Source organism: Dipodomys merriami, unplaced genomic scaffold (assembly GCF_024711535.1).
Source record: "Dipodomys merriami isolate MVZ:Mamm:240054 unplaced genomic scaffold, mDipMer1.0.p SCAF_199, whole genome shotgun sequence".
Taxonomy (NCBI): domain Eukaryota; kingdom Metazoa; phylum Chordata; class Mammalia; order Rodentia; family Heteromyidae; genus Dipodomys; species Dipodomys merriami.
In genome coordinates, this window is record NW_027203370.1 from 1,259,302 (window position 1) to 1,265,517 (window position 6,216).

Below are 6,216 nucleotides of genomic sequence, written 5' to 3' on the forward strand. Positions count from 1 at the left end.
TCCTTCCCCTGCCTAAATTGTACAGTTCATTTTTCAACATAGTGTTTGTGCATCTCAACCAGAATCCCTATTTAAGCATTTTGTATTTCCCTTTCCCCTCCCCAAATTAGAGAAACATATACACAGGTGTTGGTGCACCAACTTCAAGTACAGTGAAAACAGGGGTTAGAGCGTGGGGGAGGAACATATAAAGAAACAAAAAAATCACATCACACATTATAAGTACCTTGGAAACAAGAAGAGCAAGAAACAAATAACCACTTGTGTGGTTCATTTCCCATAATATCATTTTATCTGGTCATATGCACATAGCTTATGATCTATTCTGCTTATCCCAGACATATATTAGTTGTTGAAAATAAGGCAAACCATGGTACCTATGTTTCTTTGGACTTGGCTTACTTCACTTAATAAAATTTTTTTTTCCAAATCTTTCCAATTTCTAACTAATTGGGCAATGGAGGCATAGAATTTCATTGTTTATATATACCACACATTCATAATCCATTTATCTTCTGCGGGCCATTGGGGTGAGCTCCATATCTTAGCTATCGTAAATAATGCTGCAGTAAACATAGTTGTGCTGGTAGGTTTAGTATGGTCTTGCTTATGACCATTTGAGTTAATCCCAAAAAGTCTGATTGCTGAGTCATAGGCGAGCTTTATATGGAGTCTTTTGAGAAGCCTCCATACTGCTTTCCAATGTGGTTGAAAAAGTTCACACTCCCACCAAGAATGAAGTAGGGTTTCCTTGTGGCCAAATCCTCTCCAGCATCTGTACTTGTAAAAATATGGAAGGATTCAATAATTTGTATGTGAACCTTGCACAGGGGCTATGCTAATCTTCTCTGTATTGTTCCAATTTTAGTGTATGTGTTGCTGAATTGAGCACAGAACATTTTTATATATAAAGTATAATTGGTTTTCTTAATCTAGACAATTCAAAAAAAGTAAGTTTAGAAGAATTCTCATGAAATTTTAGAGCCATGTATTTCTTATATAAGCACACATTTAAGAATAGTCAAGATTGGCATGGCAAAAACAAAATAATTCCAGTTACTTGTTGTTAAAGAGATGTTTATGATGAGGAATTCAATTATTCTGTACAAGGCACCGGTCATAATGAACACTGCAGCACGTGTTAAGGTTTGATAAATGTTTTAATGTTTTAAATGTATTTAATTTTGGGAATTTGCTTATATATGCCGAAATTAGGACTGTTTGTCAGGACATACAACTTTTCTATAAAGTATTTAAGATTTATGGTAGCAGACATATGCTATTAAGAATGTACATTTCAGAGTTCATAGAAACATTCCTAATGAGAAGTTGCAAAGTCTTTGTGTAAAGAAGCATAGTGAAGAGTTAAGACTGTGTTAACTTCACAGTTTCTCTTAAAACTTTAGGACTTCCTTACTTTATATGTTAGTGAGGAACTAATGATGATATAAGCCATATACAAATTATGAGATGAGTTATAAAAGCAATGTTAGTGGGTAACTTTAAAGACTACTCATAGTCTATAAAACTCTTGTTGAACATCATAATCTTAGCCAGTGTTTAATGTACAGGAATATGAGAAAATAGTAAAATCTAATATGTAAGTACACTTCAAAAACTGAAAAATACTGGTAATTGTTTGGTATTTTATTTTATTAATCATTAATATTTAATTATTGTTTTTCTTTATTTGTAGCATTGTTTCCCTTGTAATATAATACAACTTTTATTAGTGATCATCAGAAGGTACTTTGAGAAGGTTACTGTGATGGCCCAACCATTTTTTATAGGTGCATGTGAATTTACAAAAAGCAAAATTAAGAATATAATATTAATTAAAAATTATCAAGTACAGTCTGAATCAGGAGGGATAATAAATGTCCACACCTAAAATCTCAGCCATAGGCTGAAGTAGTGGTATTACAGAGTTGAGGTCACAAAAGTGAGAGACTGTGTTTTGTTTTGTTTTTTACTTTTATTTCGTTGGTCATGAGGCTTGAACTCTGGGTGCTGGGTGCTGTCCCTCAGCACAAGGCTAGCACTTCCACTTGAGCACTTGAGTCACCCTACCAATTCCATCTTTTTCTACTAATATGATGTTGAAGAATCAAACCCAAGGCCTCATGCATATAAGGCAGGCACTCTACAACAGCCACCATCCCAGCTTCTGATAGACTGTGTTTTAAAAAATCATCTAAACAACATTTGCCCTCCGCTTTGGGTTATATAATGAAATATATGAATATATTCTTATAATTTTGTGAATTGTAACACTTCTAAATTTATACTAACTTCAAAATCATGAAATATCTCTGAAAGTTTGCTTCTGTGAAGATTGTTTTTGCATTTTTAAGTTATTCTGAGTAATTTTTATTTTTACCAAAATCATTTTAAATTTTGGGTTGATGGGTTATCATACATCAAATACGTTCAAATATACATGTAGAGTCTGAAGATAGCAGTATGAATATTCTCATACAGCTCTTGTTTATCTGTTATGCACTTCCAGTATTATGATATTTCTCTCTCTTACTCTTTCTCATTTCCTCTCTTTGTCTTTCATGCTCCATGTCTGCTACTTAGAATTTCTGCTGGTATACTATTATCCTTGAGGATCCACTAGCTTTGTGGGAACATGATGGGACCAACATTTTTCCTTGCATTCTTTAATAATTATGAGTGACATGATATAATTCTTTGCCATTTTAAATGGCAAAACAACAGTTCTAGGAATTCCTTTTCACATTTACTACTATTATAAATGTTATCTCATAGGAATCGTTGGGATGGATAAGATATTTTAACCTGTGCTGGGAAGGTGGCTCCGTGGTAGAGCGCTTGCCTTTCATGCATGAGGCCCTGGATTCGATTCCTCAGCACCACATAAGCAGAAAGAAAAAAGCCAGAAGTGGCGCTGTGGCTCAAGTGGTAGAGCGCTAGCCTTGAGCTGAAGAGCTGAGGGACAGTGCCCAGGCCCAGAGTTCAGGCACCACGACCGGACCCCCTCCCCCAAATAAGATATTTTTACCTGTGACCTAACAATTCTTTTTTCTTTCACAAACAACCTTTTTCTTTGATTATCAGTTAGTAACTACATGTAATGAAAACAAAGCTATCCTAGGTAAAGTACACTGAAGTTGTTCACAGGGATGAAAAAGAAGGTAATGGTCGAAGTGAGTAAAAAGGATACCCATCATAGAGCACAGATCCTCAGAGCAGTTTATCATGTACATTTTGTGAGAAGGACAATCCGCTGGGAACTATAGATTAAATCACTGAACACTGAGATATATATGCATATATATTTCTATATGTAAATTTATTTATATATGATTATATGTGTGTATATGCCCTTATATTGTATACATATATGTTATTATACACACAAATACACAAATACAAATAAACACAAATAACCACACAAATACAAATAAAGTCCGTGAAACTCTTATCTCCAATAAAGCACCAGAAAACCAGAAGTGGCGCTGTAGCTCAAGTGGCAGAGTCATAGACTTGAGCTGAAGGGCTGATGGACAGTGCGCAGGCCTAGATTTGAAGCCCCATGACCAACAATAAAGAAAAAAAAAAGAAATATACTCATTACCTTACTTATGTTACCATAAGCCCTCTGTACAGTATCTTTACTATATATATATAAAAGATACAAGGAAAAATTCTGTACTTATAGGAAGTTGTATTTGTCACTCAATATCCGTAACGTATTTGTTTAGAACCACAGGCATATTAAAACTTTGGATACTCAAATAACCTACGCGAACACAGTCTGTTATTTACATAAGAATCTGCCCACAACCTAGTGCAGTTGTAATTGCTATAAAAGTTTTTACTACATTCTATGTTTGTAATTAAAAATAAAAGTATATGCACTGTCAAAAGATACAAATTTTTTCAGATAATTGTTGTCTGCATTTTGTGGAGGGAATTGGGAGCACAAATTTCATCACCAGGACCGGTCTGCAAAATGCAATAAAAAGCTATCACAGCATCATTGAATAGTATTGAACTCCAAGGAGAAGTACTTGAATTGAGACAGTATCAGAATGTGTAAGCTCGCAAGTACTTTTTAGAAACGCAGCTGCTAGATTTCTCATGGAGAGCTATCATAACCCTTTGTGAAACACAAGTACGAACCTCATTGAAGAGTAAATGGTTTTCCCTCACCTTTCTGTCATGCTCAGTCATTATCAGTCAACATATAGCTAATCTAGAATAATCCTGTATTTAAAAAATGATGATGGAGTGTTTATATGCAGAAAACCTGGGAAGTCTAAATTTTTCCAATTAGGACATTCTGTATTCTATGATCCAGCAGAGAGAAGACTAGGAAAGCATCCATTTACAGCCTTCTGAATAATTCTGATTTTGCCCACATCAGTTATCTATCCATACCTGTGCTCAGGTGAGAGGATTTTAAATGACTGTCATGTTTTAAAATTTAAATTTAAATGTGGAACGAAATTATTTCCAATGCATTACATTAAGATATTTAGACACAACTGAGAAACCAAAAGGTCTATAAGATTTTTTTATTGGAAGTGAAGTGATATTAGAATTTGATTCTCTATAGTTTAAGCTATTTGCAAAAAGAATTGGCAAAATAAAATTTACATTTACAGCAGAGTTGACACATTAAATTTTGTATATTGAAAAGAGCACAGTCCTCAACAAGATATCAATGCAATCCTCTTATTTATCTCTAAAGATTTATGCTTCTTGTCTCTTAATATTAAAACCAAAAGTTTTGAATCATTAGCTAGTTGTACAAAGGGATTTTACTTCATCAAGTCAGTGAGATATAGAGTGTATGTACATTTCAATATACAATACATCTGGATCATTGTTAATCTTTCCACTTTTCTTCCTTCCCATACCCCAACCCCACCTCTCCCTTCAAGTTTCCTACTTATATTCTCACATATGTAAATTGAGTGATATGACTGTATTAGTCCACCATTTCCCTCTCCATTCTTATGTCCTATTCCCTTGAAGCCCAGCTCCTTATTTAAGACTTATTTCAACTTCATGATATTTTGATAAATTTCTCTGCCTTTGGCATTTGGCTTTGGGCTTGCCACATACTCTCTTCCATTTTGACCTACATAAATGAGGCTATTTATCCACATTTCTAATCTGTGAATGGCTGAGATAAGTCTCCTTTACTATTCACCTTCTCACCTAAATTTAGAATTGGACCTTCAAGCCATCCATTAGAGCTTTTTTTATTCTCTACACACTGAAGATGGAAGGAAAATATTTTCCATGCTCTCAGCATTATACTATCCATCATGAATTTCCATCACTTATCACTTCAAAAGTCTTAAAGTCATGTTTTCTGCATTAAATTCACAGAGTTTAAGTGAATATCACAGGTAATTTACCTATTATTGGAAGTTTAAGGACAATTTTCAATTTCTGATGATAGAAACAGGAGTCAGTTTTAATTATGCATAATCCACTATGGAGTGAGCCCTGTAGTCTTCTAAATTTTCAAATTTTGAGTTACTTTTTATTAATAATTGAAAAACTTTTATTTCAATATTTGAAATGCTGTCCCAATTATTTAAAACTTTCACATTTCCCCTGCTAGTTCAGGTTAACTCTCCTTTGGCTTTATTGTTTGAGAGGATGAGGGTAAACAGATGAAGGTAAACAGAAAGATGATCATTACACATATATCTCCTTCCTCTTCTGTTTCTGCTATTATTGTATAGAGGAAGACTGGAGAAGGGAACAAGAGTAATGCTTGGGCAAGGGAGCATTCCTGGCATATCAATTATTCTTTCTCAGAATCTCTTAAACGGCTTACTCTTGCCTTCTCTGTAACAGTAACCTAACTGTGGCTTCTTTCGTGTAGGAGTAAGCACACTAACAGGTTTTTACATGTAAATTTGTATTTTTATATCTCAGCTTATTACTACCAAAAATAGAAAGCTTTGGGTACATCAATGCAAAAGCACTGATTGTTCAACAATACGTTAGTGAGGAGTAGACAACTCTACTCAGCTCCCCCCTCCTCTCCTATCCTCCCCTCCCTTCCCTCCCGTTATTTACCCTCCCCTCCTTTCTTCTTTCTTTGTATCTCTCTCCTCCATATTCACTTCTATCTTCTCTCTTTTTCTCTTCCAGTACCACGTAATTTGGTTTACCTGGCAACAAATAAGTAATTGAACAAATATGTTTTCTCCTTTTTTTGTG

At 34.4% G+C, this 6,216-nt stretch overlaps 1 non-coding gene across 1 annotated transcript; it reads right to left on the reverse strand.

The window, feature by feature from the left end:
- Window positions 1–785: 785 nt before the first annotated feature.
- LOC138831526 (U6 spliceosomal RNA) lies at window positions 786–892 on the reverse strand. Its single transcript, XR_011373358.1, has one exon. It is a non-coding gene; the product is annotated as a U6 spliceosomal RNA (small nuclear RNA).
- Between the last annotated feature and the right edge of the window lie 5,324 nt (window positions 893–6,216).